Source organism: Fistularia commersonii, chromosome 11 (genome assembly GCF_037954325.1).
Source record: "Fistularia commersonii isolate RoL2024-O1a breed Wild chromosome 11, RoL_Fcom_v1.0, whole genome shotgun sequence".
NCBI lineage: Eukaryota > Metazoa > Chordata > Actinopteri > Syngnathiformes > Fistulariidae > Fistularia > Fistularia commersonii.
Genome location: NC_141294.1, coordinates 5,549,530 through 5,565,193, shown reverse-complemented (window position 1 = coordinate 5,565,193; position 15,664 = coordinate 5,549,530).

Genomic DNA, 15,664 nt, shown 5'->3' with positions numbered 1-15,664 from the left:
GGTACAAAAAATAGAAATTGATGAAAAGACAAGCATATTTTACTTGGAAACAGTTCTCTATGTAAGAGACGCCAACCTGGTTCTAGGGCTAGAGTTAATGTGATTTATCTTGCATGTTCAAATTTCCCAAAACATCGGGGAGCTGTGTGGTATGATTTGCTGTTAAGTGGGCGTAAGGTTTGAAGCTACACCGGTTTGCTCATCGCCTGTCCATTAAATGCAGTGATATTCGTGCTAAGCTGTAACTCCAACTATCAGTAGAGAGTGAGGTCAACAAAAAAAAGTTTCCACTCCAACTGATTGCTTTAGAGGAGGACAACTTAAGCCAAACTCTTCAGGGAAATGACTTCATTCTTGATTGCTCCTTCCACTGCTCTACTCAGATGGGATATTTTTAGTCAATGTGCATATTGGTTCTTGAGAAAGCTTGTTGCATTGTAAATGTAGTCTCCAAAACTCATTGCCCTGGATGCACTTAGCCAGACTGTTTTAAATTTACTGCAACAACATCCTTTTTATAAGGCACTCTTGGACTGTTTCTCCTTGTTTTTGGAATGAATAGCTATACGCTCATGTTGCCTGTGCACTCGGTAAATTTAGTTTCAGCTTTTGCCACCTTTTCTTCCCATCCTTATGTGACAAATTAGTTCAAAATTCAAATTAGGTCACCAGTGTGTAGTGAGCTCTATCAAATGACATCTTTTTTTTTTCCCGGCAGAAATCTATAGCTCTGTATCGAATCAATTTCCATTTTCAGTTCGCCATCTTCTATACGTGGTTATAAAAATGAAAGTCCTCAGAGTTGTTTGGTCTTTTGCCCCCCCGGTCAAACTCAACCGTTGTCTCTTATGTTCCTCCTTGCGCAGGACGCAATCAGACCCACCATAACAAGGCAAATGTCTCCATAGACTTTTTCTGTGTTGTATTTGACGCCTACAATGGCCAAACCATCTGCCCTTTGGCCGAAATGGCAGATGAGAACGGAAATGAGGTGATCAGTTGGATCAATCTCACAGTAAAACCGCTCAGCAACTGCAGAGAGGCAATCCACGTCACATCCCTGATCATCCACACAAAGGACTTTGAATGCATTGAATGCACCTGATGTAGTTACACGCTGGCTGGTTTAATGATATAATTACTATAAATTTTTACATGGGTTTTATTGTCAGATGAGACAACTAATACAGATATATTGCTAAAACAAATCACTTCACCTCTTGATCACCGCACTGTAGTCTGTTATTTTCTATATCATAAGCTCGCAGGGCTCCACTGATTTCATTTGTATTAAATGGTAATACAATTTTTCAGTCATGCGTGGTCTCCCTTGGGTACTTGTTTACCCCATTATGCCCTTGATTTTACGACAAATTTCGGTAAATAGCGGTCGCTCGCAAAATTTCTCACAATGAATAAGTGAACAAGGATGTGAGTGGCATTTACTCGCTTGTTGATTTCATCCTATAACGTAAAACCAATCACAGCAATGGAGGAACAACAGAATGGCCAATCAAATTGAATAACGCAAGTCAGAAAAAATAGAACGAGCTACACACTGCTCATGAATTTACTTACAGGTTCTGAAAAAGCAGTTTCTTCAAAGGAGAATATTTCAGTGTGTTCCTTTTCATCTTTCAGAATTAATTAACCTACTTAGTAAAATACACAGAGGGAGTCCAACTGTGATCATAAAAGTGCATCATTGTGCATCATCAAGCGTTGTCATTCGTCCATAGCTATTGGCCCATTCATCTGAACGGCGGGTCCATATGATTTCGGGTATGTCTTAAAACTTTATATATTGTGCATTAATGAATGGTACAAGAAGGTATTAACAAGCCTCAAGGGGGACCTGGCTGAGAAACCCAATCGTCATTAAGATTTATAATGAGTGCCTTTCGATGGCCTCCCAAAATGATGAAATGTCAGAGCAGTAGAACAACAGCCATTCATATGTAGATGGATGGAGGGGAGGAAGAGAAAGAAAACTTGACATTATAAGAAAAAACACAATTAGCCTGTCCGTTCCTCCATATCTGGTTGCATGCAGATGGAAGCTGAAAATGTAATTCATTATACGCAAATTAGATAGGGCTGCAGGAACAAGAGCTCAGGAGGACATAAAACCAGTCATTATTATTGACCGCACTGTCAAAAATGAGAAATGGACAACTATACAAAGTAACATGCACCTCAAGAGATGGAAAGACTGTTGCCAGGTTTCCATATTCCACAAAATCTTTGACAAATCATCCCTTCACAACCATTGTCACATGGAATGAGCTTAGCTCACAGCAGGCAACAGGATCTGGAGGAGGCTCTTTCTGGTGATGCTTCGAATGCTCTTTGCTCCTATTTCAAAGTGACACCACCTGAACCACAGGGCAGACTCAGCAGCACTGGCAATGCCAGCGACAGCGAGAGTAAAAGTCCATCACCAGAATGGAGATGAATAGTTTGCAACAGGCCTTCTTTATTGCATAAGATTGATGAGTGTTTTTACAATAGCCACAAAGACAGCGTTTGATAATGTAATAATATATAGTTTTAAATGGTTACTCAAAGAAACCCCATCCATTTCTTGAATTTTAGATAATCTGTTCATAAATATTAAAATTGATGTCTGGTTAAAATCAAATCAAACCACTTGTTGTGCAGAGAAGAGAATCTTGGCCATTTATAAAAGCGTGCATGGTGAATGGAATGTAAGAATTGAGTCCGTTGCAGCATATATTCTACAAAGAAGTCTTCAAGTGACTTTTTCAAAGTTCTCTTGAAAATGTCGACTTCAGAGTGGGTGATTCAAAAGAAAAAAAAAAAAAAGGATTACAGAAATAGCTTGGATGTGTCATGAGTTTCATAGAATTGAACGTCTATGTGAACGTCCCAGAGAGATATTTTGATTGATCGCTCTGTTGTCAAGGTAAAAGGCACAGACCGAGTAGCCCGGTCTGCAAAATCGATCATGAGATTTGTGTTCTGAATATATTTTTACATCTAAAGGTAGCATTTAATACATAATTTACTGCGGCGCATGTCAAACTGAATATGTGAGCGTCTGTTTGAGGCCTGGTGAAAATGTCTCGGGATGGTCACGACGATTCGTTCTCTCAGACCTTCTATCTTGATAAAACACCAAACTAATGAAGGGTCCAGAGTAGGAAAGTCACTCATCATTGGGTTTCTAACTATGTACGCCGCGTTTGTCTGTCCATAATTTTAGTGCAGTCCCTTTAGTTGTGCTGCAAGACTAACATTGCCCTTGTTAACCCTGGATTCTGATAATGATCGGGGGCCGCACACAACTACCAACAGGGAGGTGGTGCTATTAAGTCATTATTACACAATAATATTAAAAACCCTAGTTGGCTGTTAAATTTAAATGCTGCTGTTTTGGTGTTCCTTGTGTACTTCGTAGAGCTGCGGTTGGAAGGAAAAGTAACAAGCATTTCCTTTTAGCTCTGCCCACCTTGGTACTCTGGAACAAGACATTACTATATTAGGACAAGACAGAGAAGTTTTGGTGGAGCACATATATCCTGGCCTTGATTCAGGCCGGCTGTTGTTACAACATGCCAATCACATTGTGACCACATCCTAAAGCACACTTTGTTTTATTGTCCATTTTCCTCAAAACTTGAAACCGAGACCACAAGAGTATTACTGAAAAATACCATTAGTGATGTAATGAACCAACTAAAAAGGATCACTTACAGTCACTTTCTAATAGACTTGTACTGAACCGAACCTCTTAAGACCGTCCTCTTCATCACGCTACGCAGAAACTGAAACCGTATAGAAACGAGGAAAGGGATTATTCATTTTACACATCTTACAACATGTATATGTTTGACTTTAGTTCCATTTTTAAGAAATTTCAGAAAAATTGGTTCCGGGCAATTACTTTTCTTTTTGAACTCCGACCTTGAAAGCAAATCTTGCGCAGGCGTTTGAATCAGTGCTGATGTTGTGTCTGGGGTTGAGACCCCGCTGGCGCTGCACAGCTGATGGTCTGTGTTACGTTTGATTTGACCCCGGTGTTGTGTGAAAGCTGTCAGCAAGCCTCCGGGTGGTGATGAGATGATACTGGCGGGAGAGCATGTCAACGGTATTTCAACACTGAGATGGGTGTAAGTGCACCCACATCATATCCTCGCACGCAAATCCCACCAGAATTTCACATGGAGCTAAATGCTTGTGTTTTTCACAAACAACAATAAAAGTTAGGGGATACAGAAGATATTTTACATCGTGCTTGGGAATTTGCTGAATTTTGTCCAACACCTTCCATTAGTTTAAAAGAACTGAAAAAATAAATAAATATACGCAAGTCTATATGAATTCATTCTTAAGAATAAAACACTAATCACCTGCACTGAAACTCATGTAAGAAAAGGCAAGGGTGAGATGCAACAGATGTTTTGGCTGTGGCTTGTTTTCTTAATAGCTGCTGCTGACCTGAAGATGGCAGCATTAGACCTCACAACACGAGAAACCCAACGCATTACACTTATTGCCTTGTCAGCATCGAGAGTCTAATGCTCTGAGAATAGGCTGTGTGAAATCCCAGGATTACATAGCTGAGCTCTGTAAATCACTGTGGTTCTCTACAAACGTACACGGTTTGAAAAACAGACACAAAAAGAAAAAAAAAATAGGCGTGAACGTTACACCGAAGTCACCGCGCCCTGTCACATCAATGTTTTTGCCCCCTGCAATCTCTTGGCATACACCGGAGAACATTCATAAATGCAGGAACACAACTTCCTTTGGAGGTTTCCTCTTAGAGACCTTCTTTCCCCAGTGAGGTCTTGTGCAACATCTGGCTCCAGCTGTGTATTGATCTTGGCTGAGGTCGGGATGAGGGGTAAGAGAGGGGGATGCAGTTGGAGTTAAGTGCATAGGTCTTTTTTTTTTTTTTTTTTTTTTTTAAGGACCTTTTGTTTGTCCCAGTGAGTGTTTACCGTCAAGTGGAGCTCTATCGCTCAAGGAGAACAAGAGTCCCGGAGGATCTCAACCCGCCAGAATCTGAATAATTCATTCAGGCCTGTGCCTCTTCACATCACCGCCGGTCCGAGATGATGAGAGGTTATAAAGCTCCATTTCACCACCAAAGATCTTTCACAATCTCATTGAATTGTCAGATTCACACTCATCTCGGTATTTTTCTCCGATGACTTCCAGTCTCTGTTCTCCCGCTTCTCACCAGCGCGCTTCTCCTCCTAATTTCCCCGCGCATCTTGTTTTTCGGTTTCGTTTTTTTGTGCACATTTTTTCCATGTACTCAAAGTATTATGCAACTGATACACAGTTGATGATGCCCTGGATCTGATGTCTTAACGCAATAATACCTCCACCCTGCTAACCTCCCTGCCCCCGCCTCCCTCGATGCTTTGCCGTGAAGGGGGCTCTTTGCGGGAAACTCTAGCACAGAACTGTATCTGTTCGCATCTCGGGTTTCCTAGGGGCATCGCGCACCGATGCGAGGCGGCGCTTTCGCATCATTCTAACCTTCAAATTTGCTTTCGCTGCCTGACCCCACCCCCCCACCCCCACCTCTTCTCTTTTATTTCTGAAATTCATCTACTCGGTGCTCATATTTCTCTTTCCAATATTCCCTCACCTCATGTTCCACCTTGCAGTGATGCAGAGGAAAATTAGATTAGTAAACTGACAAGGAGGAATTCAAATAATGCCTGCGCAGATATTTATTGGACCTAAAAGACACCCATGTAGCCAATAAATCTGCCAAACGGGGCTCTAATTGTAGGGTTTCCTGTGTACAGCTAATAATTTGGGAATTTTGTTTCGATAAAGCTTCCCTCCTCCGCTAATTGATACTATATCCCCTTCTTCCCCTTGACAATGCAGAACATGTGGGTTTGCTCAGAGGCAGCTGTTAAATGTGTTACACAAGAGAAAATGTTTCACTGGCAAAGTTTCACACAGCATCCAAACTAATTGTAAAAACCCTTTTAGATGCATGTGGGGAGGTTGTTAATGGCGCTCAATATAATATTCTCCTCACATACTACGGGAGACGGCTCCAAAGCCTAAGTAGAATGCGCTCGGTATGTTTAAGGACACGATTCACCTCTGGGACTTGTAAAAAAAGTTTGTTGTTTTCTTTTATCAAATTTACTCTCTGACAAGACCGGCGGTTGAAGTGTTTTTATGACTTTGTATGTTCTACTCCAGTTAACACATACCCGATTTCCACTGGTCCAAAAATCAATAAAATCACGCCAATATCTGGCTATCGACTCCACAGAGTAGCATTTATTCCAGAGCCAACTGACTTTGCAATGGTCACAGTCATTGATCAGGTCGTGTTCCAGGAAGCTGCACTGGAAACCAAATGTGGTAATTTTGTTTTGTTTCTGAAGTCTTTGTCAGTATCCCTTGCAAACTCTTTAAAATCTTTTCTGCCGATTGTGACTACGGCCAAGCAGCTCTCAAAAACTGCGTCATTGGCAGCAGAATGTATGAAAATCCGACTACATCCTTATTGGTTCCAAAGGCGCTTTGTGTTGAGTGTCTCCGACTGGTTGCATGTTTACTTCATGCGAGTTTGTGATCGTCCGGCAGTGAAAACACAATTATTAGCTGTGGTCGTTTTGTTGGAAAAGCGTCAGAGAGATGGCTGTACTGTCGCACCTCCAAGAAAACTTGGCTTAAGGCAAAAAACAAAACAAGCCGAGACCCCCGATGGTCAGAACGTGACGTCATTCAATGCAATGTTTTGATGAAATTCTTACAGAAAATCACATTTTATGGTTGTTTTCAAACATCTGACAAGCCCTTTGTTTTAAGCCTGCTGATCTTCTTGCCTTGCGATTTATCAATCACCTTAAGTGGAAGTGAACATCAATCCCAAATCCACCAAAAAAAGTCTGCTGTCATTCCTATATGCACAAAAAAAAGTTTCTTTGTTCTTTTGGTGATGTAATGAAGTCTTTGGAGTTGACAATGCACCGAGGCCAATATTGATTAAAAGTCTAAATCAGTGGCTTCACATACCGCCGATACATTACGTCAGCCCGGGCCTTTATTTATTTCTTGCAGCCACAGATGATGTCATCTAAATACAGGACTTCTGTTCAGAAGTTGTTTTGTTGCTCCCGCACACGACCGGGGCGGACCAGACCCATCACCATAACTCTAATAAATGGACTGGATATGGCGAGCTAAGAGCGTACTTGGCCTCCGCCGAGGAGACTGGCAGGTGTTTGATATTCACTGAAGGCAACCCGCCCCCATCTCCTGCACCCCCAACCCCTTGAAAAGTCATGTCTGAGTCTAAATTATAGACTACAAGACTTAAAAACTGTCAGGAACAAGGGATGAGTCATCTTGATCAGAGAGTGACGGAGGTTGTTACCTCTGACCTGCCCGCTCATGAGATTAATGATCGTCAGTCTGTTTATGGACACAAACAAAATGACTTCTCTTCAGTTATGCTCCCTCTCTTTCTCGTCGTCTCTCCGTAATGTTCTATCACTCTGTCCCCTAAGCTCACCGCTGCCGCGGCCAAGGTTAGAGGGGTGCAACGAGAAAGGACGGGGAGTCAAAAAAAAAGAGATGGGGAAAAGAGAGTTTGCGAGGGGGGGTCCAAACAAATCTCTTTCCCTGCCAGGACGTCCTACTGCCAAGGTTTGTCTGTGGCTGGAAAAGATGAAGGAAGGCGGGGCTCGAGGGTGGGGAGGGTGGTGCGGAGGTAGGGGGTGATGAGGAATGACGTGATTCCCTTTATCCTAGCCAATAAAACAGAGTGGCCGGTGAGATCCGGATCCGTACGTGCCATCAAATTCAATAAGGTAGTGCTTTAATGTTTTCTTTTAATCAACCAAATTGCATTACACACTGCTTTCTCTATGAGGCTCCGCTGTGTTGAGACAGGAGGGACCGGAGAGCCGGAGCTCTGGCGACAAGGATGTTCGCTGTCGTGTCGGACGGCGACACCGAAGGAGGCGCCCACGGCGCCGACGTATTTTTCGCACGCATGTTGACGAAGTGCAACCGGGCGGGCCTCTTTTGCTCCGTGTCCCCTTTCGGTTGGCGCAGCCCGAAAGCCGGTGCGATTTCAGGGTTAGACCGGGGACGGACGAGGGGTACAGACAGACTACGTCATATGATAATGAAAGCTCGGAGAACATCGTCCGCTTTAGTGGCGGAACACTCGATTTCTCTTCCTCCCTCCGTTCTTACGGCAACTTCCTCCACATCATTCTCGACTCCTCACCCTCACTGACCTCACCCCTCCTCCTTCCTCTCCCCCTGACCAATATGACTCACACTTTCGTGAAGGTACACCAGGAATGCTCTTTTAAACACCTCATCATTAAAACCCCCTGTTCTTATCCAAGGCTGGAGGGAAGAGCAAAGCACCGAGAGGGACGGAGAGGGATTGTATATCTGCTTCATGTAGTAATCATCGGCCACCGGATCAGCTTGCTGCCCCAGTCCGCTCGAGTTACTGGGATTTTAATTCTGATTGGGGTTTTACAGTTGGATGTTTCATTCCACCTTGGATCAGGCACCGCTGTTGTGGCTCGACGGATTACAGCCCGCCGCTGCTTGCCGGCCCTTCATCCGTGGACAGATGAAACTTCACAGAGAGCATTAATCCACCGAAGAAGGGTGGCTTTGCTGCTCAGCTGCCTCGGCCACAACTTTAGAGCCAGCTGACATTTAACATAATGATCAGGAAGAGTGGCCGAGCGTTTACACACAGAAAAGGTTTCCCGGATACAATTAGACCACAGTCCGAGAACGGGCTAAAAATGAATCTCAATACACAATACCGGTCCTTCTATCCATCTAATGGTAAACTGAGTCGCGTGACTGGAAGAAAAGCCTCAGTCTCAGCTGTGATATTATGGTGGTTTATCCACAAGGCTAGAAAGATGACCACAGCTTCAATCCACAGTAGAGTGTATAGTCTAGCATACAGGCCACGTTTTGGTCAAAGCAATCCATCTCGGTATGACTCATTAACAGTAAGCTATTACAGCGTGGGGATGCTTTGGTTTTCCAACGTGAAAAGGTTTTAAACTATAGTTCTGACATTTAAGTTGTCATCACTCAGACTGTTAATGTTGTGCAGCGCGATCCAACAACATTTTCAATATGTCAAAAACACATGTCATTTCGGTATAATATCGGTGTATTAATGCCTCCCGTCAGTCACCGCTTTGGGTCAAGCGGGCCAGCGAGAGAGCTCCGAACGGGCCGGACCCGACCGACCGAGGAAGCCGCAAAGCAGCGGCAACGTTTTTTGAGAAAATTGCTCATTTAAATGATTTAACCAGATGTAGTGAGAACAAAGTCACTCAAGCATCCTATGTGATGGATGAAGATAGATACGCTTCCATATTTGCGGACGTTCCCATTATTCGATGATATGAGATGGTTTTGAGACCACAGAATGATGCGTGTTATAGTAAATGTTTCTGTTGTGTTCACGGTATGCTAATTACATATCAAAATATAAGCATGCATTTTATTACTATTGTTATTTGTGTCGTTTCATTTTCAGCTTGAATTGAGTATCCGGGCTTTAAAAGAATCACCTACAGGCTTTTGGGGCTGCTTTATCCTAAAACATCAATCAAGTCAGTTTACTGCTCACACTGGCCAGATTTTAATTTCTCTTTGAGCTTTATTGGAAACTGATTTGCCAAGATAAAGTTGAAGCCATTAATCTTGTTCTCCCCACGCGTCTCTTTCAATAAATTTACTCAAATGGGTGGTAATGTCTCCTTGCCCTAAGCCCTGGAGATGTGAATGAGAGTGAAGGTATTTGATGACACAATTTCATGCTTGATTCAAATATTTTCTGTCAAAGTTGAACAGAAAATGAAAGTGTTGCTGAGGGGTGGAAGCAGACATAAACCACAGCGGTAATCACTTTCACAGCTCTGACTGGAAGCCCAAAGCCTCCGAGCTAAAGTTGCTTTCTCGGTGTATTGCATAGAAATTGTCACTTGTTGAAAGATTGAATAACCTTCCAGATGATTCAGAACTGTTTGTTTCAGTCCACGCTGAAATAAAGTAATATATGAAATTTGAACTTAGAGCACTCAGTGAAAAATCGGGAAAATTGCCCTATTGTGTCAACGAGACACCGAATGGTTGTTTGTCCCTATTTGTGGCCTTACGATCGTCTGGTGACCGGTCCAGGTTGTATCCCATCTCTCACCCAATCACAGCTGCGATAGACTCCACCACCCCCTGCGACCCTAAGTGCAGGATAATGAATGAATGAATGGATGAATGAATTGTCAGTCGGGCTGTCACAACTTCATTTTTTTTATCTTACATACCATGCACTGCAAAGATACTAATTGTCTCTCCAGCTCAATGGTCTAAGTTTAATCTAGAGTGAAATAAACACAAGATTATTTTGGTGTCAAATAGGTGCCAATTGGTGTCAAAATATACTGCTCAAAAAAATAAAGGGAACACTTGAACAACACAATGTAACTCCAAGTCAATCACACTTCTGTGAAATCATAGTGTCCACTCAGGAAGCAACACAGATTCATTTTGACTTGTTTTAAGGACATTACATCAAAGTTGGATCAACCTGGAGTTTGTTTTTACACTTAAATTTTGAGTGGGATTCCTAATCCAGACCTCCATGGGTTGATACAATTGATTTCCATTGATCATTTTTGTGTGATTTTGTTGTCAGCACATTCAACTGTGTAAAGAGCAAAGTATTTCATAAGAATATTTCATTCATTTAGATCAAGGATGTGTTTTTTAAGTGTTCCCTTTATTTTTTTGAGCAGTGTATATCCAATACATGAAAAAGTCTTGCATTTCCAGTTCCGAACATATTCTGCAATTTCATTGTACAGAGGACCCGATAAAAAATGGGAGGGGGGATAAATACATACACACATAGATATACGTGTGCAGTAAGAAAAGGTTAGCGCTTCGGCCTCATGGCACGACGGTCCCCGGTTCGATTCCGACAAGGGGAACCTTTCTGCCTAGAGTTTGCAAGTTCTCCTCGTGTCTGCATGGGTTTTCCTCTGGTTTCCTCCCACAGTCTAAAAACATGCAGCAGGTTAATTGGAAAAAAATGGGAAAATTGCCCCGAATGAGTGAGTGAGTGAGTGAGTGAGTGAGTGAGTGAATAGTTGTTTGTTTGTATATGTGCCGACCAGTCCAAGGTGTACCCCGCTTTTTGCCCGATGACAGCTGAGATAGGCTCCAGCATCCCCCGCGACCTTGAGTGCAGGATAAGCGTCAGACAATGGATGGATGGATGGTTTATCTCTACAGTACTTTCCATTAAAATGCTGTACAGATGAAAAGTGAAGAGAAAACATATTATGGAAATAATCTAAGCTGCTACATTCTTATCTGTTCTCCATCTAAAGAAATAGATTCAAGTCTAAATTAACAATGTTTCGTAGAGCAATTGCATGTGTTTCAAAACCACATGCGGTTAATATTCATACATACACACATAAATAATTTTCCAATAATTTAATCATAAATCAATAAATTGTTGAATGAAAACCAATTGGTTTGTGTTCTCCTGACACTTGTTGGTCAGCAAAGACCATCAAATGGCAAACATTCACATCACATCCACACGGACTATTCCGTCTTCCCTCGGCTGTTTGCTTGGTCTGAAAAATGTGTTATTATTGATGCTAAAATGGACAGTGATTATTTCATCATACATTCAAATTCTGAAGCAAACAAAGCAAAAAACGAAACATGCTGTTTGATTAAAAAAATCCTCTTTTTGTGCTCAGATATCATGTCTAGACACACAATGGGAACCTTATGAATACTACTAAAAATGAGCTTTTATCGAGTTAATATATAATCCTAGCCAGTTTGATAAGAATGCATCGGGAGGGTCAAAATGATGTGTTTTGTTGAAATAGCTGTGGATAAACATTTTTTGAACTCTATACTTAGCTGATATCATTTTCCTTTGATTTTACAAAAAATAAAAAGCACAGATAATGCCATGAAGCATATTTGTTGGCCAATCACTGATATGTCTGATTACTCAGATATCATCTGTGCATACTGTTACAGGGAACAATAAGATTTCTCAGATAAAAGTTGCCTTGTGTTTGAATTTTGTAATCCTGTATCACTAAACATTTTGAAACATTTTCATGCTTTTGGATACAAATATGCATGTAAAGTCTGTAAGATTCACCACGAATGCAAAAATGCAGAAGCATTGAAAATCGGTTCTAAAACTTGACTAAAATTGTTATATCTTCATGCTATTGTAGAGTGTTGCAGATTTGCATGCTAATCATCTATTTTTCAGCAGGGAATGTAAATAAAAACAACAAAACAGCATGCTGCACGGCTTGTTTTGAGCCCACCCCCAGGGGTCCCTCATGGGCAGATGACTTCAGCTGCAAAGTCACTTTGACTCAGTGAATCAGGAATCAGGTAACGGGATCAGGCTTCATTAGGTGACTTCAGCAGAGCTGGCAGACAGCCAGGTGAGCTGGACCCACAAATGGACATTGATTTTTCAGTAAGGGCCCTGGAGCTGTCAGCCAAAAGGCTATGGTGATATCTTCCCTCATGGGGATGGCCTTTCTTCTGATGATGGCCTGACTGGCACACGACCACAGGCCACGATGCTGGCATTTTCTTCATGTAGCGCCCACGGAACATCATGCTTCGTCTGGTACCGTTAAAAATTTCAGAGCAGCCAGAAAGAAAACAAAATGCTTCTCAGCGTCAGCTTTTGTTTCTATAGGTCAGCGTCGCGTCTAGAGCGACATCGCACTCAATTTACAAAGTGGTCAAAGGTCTGGTTGAGGTTTTTGAGGTTACAACTGTGCTTGCCAGTCAGGTCATTCATATTTGTCAAGTCTGGTTCTCAGTTGGTCCTCTTTGACCCAAACTTAAAGGGGCCCAAGATCTTTAATGGTTTCCATCTATCAGACTTCCCACTGGCCTGCCCTATCAATGCCTCTAAGACTGCAACCATCCAAAATCTGCCCTCATCCTGAACTCCAACGTCAGCAGGGCAACCTGCAGAGAACAAGATGGAACGCTTGCCTTGTGTCAACCTACTGTGACCCTTAAAAGTGGAATTTCTGGCTCTAATACATCATAAATACAGAGATAACAGCAGGGATTAATGTGAATCTGGGAGGAGGTACAGTGATGTAAGGATAGCAATAAAAAGGAGTTATTATGAAATGGTTAAAATTCCTTTATCGGAGCACTTCCTTTACACTGAAAGGCTAACTATCAAAATGCCAGCTTTTCTTCATTACACAAAGAAATTAAGGAGCAAAGTCAGACTGAAAGGTTGTTATATCTTTGAATTCAACAAGTATCTTCTATCTATCAAAGCAACAAATCTCAGATCAAATACTGAAATATTTGAACTTTGAGAAAAAGACGATATTACAATATGTTTGCAATATTCTGAGGAGTAAATTCAATGACTGGTTCCAAAAGAATATAAGGAAAAGTACTTCGCCAGGGCTTTCTTTCTCACAGACATGTCGAGGTAACGAGCTGTGGAACACTGTCAACTAATAAAAACTCCGGTTGGAATTCCATATCAGAGTTGTAAAAGAATCACCTGCAGGCTTTTGGAATCACTTTACCCTAAAACATCAATCAAGTCTCTGTTTAATGGTCACAATTTAATTTCTCATTGAGCTTTATTGGAAATTGATTTGCCAAGATAAAGTTGAAACCATTAATCTTCGTCTCTCCATGCATCCCGTCCCATAAACTCATTGAAATTGCTTGTAATGTCTCTTTGCCCCGAGCCCCTGAGATGTGAATGAGAGTGAAGGTATTTGATGACAAGATTTCATGATTTATTCTAATAGTTTTTGTAAGAGCTTTAACAATGAATAAAAGTATTGCTGGGGGTTGAAATGCAGACACATACCACCGCATGAATCACTTTCACAGCTCTATGTATAACTGTCTTACAGGCGTCCGCATAGTTTGTAAAAACTAGCAAATAAAAATGGGACATCTGAACAAATTCCCCCCTCCTCCAGGAAAATTCTAATTATTAGACTATGGTACGCTGACTTCACGTCTGTGGGAACAGCCTCTGCTCAATCTTTTTTTTTTTTTTTTTTGCATCTTTAATATATAGATCGCTTCAATATCTGCCAACACCAATTACTCATGGCTTCCCATTTACATAACCGCCAGCATCCACATCACTGCGACAAACACATGCACAAACACGCACCCAGCTGAGAGCGACTGCCACACAAAGCGCAAGTGGAAGTGTAGCAAATCTGAGTCGGCTGTATTATAGGGCCGCTTTTAGCCCTGCCTCTGTCTTAATACTCAGACATTTCTCAAACAAGTTTATCCAAACTGTCTAGATTCCTGTAGCAATTAACACATATCTTTCATTCCGTTCCCCTTTCTTCTCTGTCCGTTTGGCAAGAGACACAACCATATTGGTCAGGTTGTCTCAGTGTTCCTGGGCCAAAGCTGACACAACCAATTCAAGGAGGCAACCGTGATCTGACAAATGAAAGGAACAGAGGATTAGAGGAAGGAGGAAGGGGTTCGAGCAGCAGTGAGAATCACACAGGGCGTGCCATTGTTTCTCCGCCACTGACCGTTTTTTGGCGGGTGTGGGGCCTTTTCTTTCCTAAACCCAAAGAGCCGTCCTGCTCTGGCAGAAGCCTCATAAAAGAGACATAGAGAGACGGCAGTGAAAATAAGAAGCATTTGTGCGGCTTGAGGGCTGTTGGCATATTGCGCTGAACTGGAATACAAACCCTCTTCTGAGGTGAAAGGGTGATTGTTAGGGGAGGTTTTGAGTGCTCTGACGTGTGCTTGGTTCATTGATGTGATTGGTTGCTTGCTTAGTTGCTTCAAGACATTTTAGCAATAATAGGATCATAGGTACCGGTAGTCGATTTCTGATTCCAAAAACTGGCCAGGCAGGGTTCACTTGATGTTTAATGACAACACACAAGTCATCCAGGTCATGGTCAGTCATTGTCAAGTCATATTGTTGATAACAAACTTAGTATCTGAAGATGTTTCCCCTCTAATCTGAGGGGTTTCTTCACTTCTTACAGACAATGGGGTGCTTCTGGTATATAAGTACTGGGTTTGGGATTGGGCATTGGTCTAAAGTTGAAAGGGTTTGTTGCGTTTAATGAGGGAATGATGTGCAGCAGTTGGGTTGAATGGGGTTGCTAATTGTGCCATGGGTTCAATGATATCTCCCGTAGCAGCAAACTTACAAGTTTTATATGCAGAAGAGGAAAAGAACAGGGCGTTCCTCTTTTTCTGGGGCACCACACCAACCCATGGTTCAGGTATGTGGATTAAAATCAGGAAACAAGAGGTGGAAGCTTTCATGGCACACCTCTACATGGTTGAAGCCCACATTAAATTCACCAGGGAAGATGCCTCTGATGATAAACTACCCATCTTGAACTTCTCACTACGTCTTCTACTGGATAGAGTTTGGACACAAGGATCTACCTAAAACCAAAGCATATCATACAGTAGTTGTTTTTTTGACTCTTACAACCCTCTTGAAACACAAACTAGAGGTCATTAAAACTTTCCACCATTGGGCGGAAAACAGCCCGACAACTGCTGAAGGAAGGAAAACACATGGTCCAACACATGAGGAAAGCCCTAAAATGTT